Raw genomic sequence first — 1,621 nt, forward strand, 5'->3', positions numbered from 1 at the left:
AGGCTATGGGTTCTTGAGGCTTTTTTGTGCGTCTTGATACGATACATGTCCCCAGAAAATTTCGTACATGTAGGTTGAACGTGAACGAGGGGCTAATCATTTCCAATTTTCTAGGTGGCGCTAGCGAGTCATTTTGCCACGCCCATGTGCGAAACTTGTAGAATACGAAATTTTTCACCGGTTCTGACATGTTTGCAAATTTTGGTGAGTTTTCGAGTATGTTTAGGCCATGTCATTTGGGCCTACTTTGCAGGAAAAAAAAAAAAAAAAAAAAAAAAATATATAATCCGAGCAGATTCAATAGGGACCTCGCACGGTCGTGCTCGGGCCCTAATTATTGGTCAGGATATTTATACATTAACGGCATTTCCGACCAGGGCATGTAATACTTATTTCGTCCACTTGGGGGAGCTCAGGTTACATGAGGAAAGCTTGGATTACATTAGATGAAGGAGTGTCTTGCTGAAAATAAAAACACTTCTTTTCAGCACTAATATCAACAACAGATAGCAACAACAGTTAACATAACTACTCAAATAGAGGCAAACGTAATCAGGTAACTAAAGATTTAATTAAACTTAATTAAATGCTTTGAGTCTTTGGAGACTGCAGTCCTTTTTACATTGAAAGTTCGGCTGTCCTGGATTATATCACACTTAGGTGAGACAAGGAGTATCCCTTTGATGGGATAATAAACAGAGCAAAGTCAGTTGCCACGGAAACATGTGTGTGTGGGGGGGCCCTGAAAACCAAACAGGGCACATTCTGTTGTTGCAGGTAATTAAACCCAAATGTAACACATGTGGTGCCACGTTGTCACACAACCATCTCTGCAGCCATAGTCTTAACTGCACAGTACGTAGTAGATGCAGACTTGGTGAATACAGCTTACCCAGACGTTGAGCAGGTGCGTCTCACGTTCTGCTAATTGAAGGAATCCACAGAATCAGCAGACCGTGAGGGGGCAGAGCATGCACAGTTTAGATGCTGCTTCCTCAGAGCTCGATCACTTTGGGTCTGAAGGCGAGCGCGTGGTAAAGACAGCAGGTTTTACTTGTTCGACCTGAGAGAGCGAGCTGATGAGTGAGGGCATAGATCTTCAGCCACATATGCAGGAGCCGTGCAGTGCTCTGTAAGTAAGAGTCAGGATCTTGAAGTGGATCCTGTATGCGACAGATCTCAGTATAGGAATGATGTGAGACTGTCTTTTTGTCCTAGAGAGGAGCCTTACAGCAGCGTTTTGGATCACCTGCAGACGATCAAGGACAGACATGCTAAGGGATGAGAACACTGGGTGCATTCTGATCGCCCTGTAGTTCCCTGTTAAGTGGACTGCACACGGTATTCGGCTATTAAGTGAGATTCCAAAGCGCAGGGAGCACAACATGTTCAGTTCAAAGGGCACTGTGAACGGTGTAGGGATGAAGGGAACAACGGTTCATCAGTTCACAGGAAGTTGAGAAGAAAGATTACCTATAAGCCTTTGCGCCTGATAGGAGCGGCAAAAACTAACAATGGAGCTGACAAAAGAGTTTGTATATCTGTAACTGTTGTTGTTGTAACTAATGTTATTATTTATTTGATTATTTCAGAGGTTAGGTTACCTAAAAACAACAATGCT

This window comes from Micropterus dolomieu, linkage group LG08 (genome assembly GCF_021292245.1).
Source record: "Micropterus dolomieu isolate WLL.071019.BEF.003 ecotype Adirondacks linkage group LG08, ASM2129224v1, whole genome shotgun sequence".
Taxonomy (NCBI): Eukaryota; Metazoa; Chordata; class Actinopteri; order Centrarchiformes; family Centrarchidae; genus Micropterus; species Micropterus dolomieu.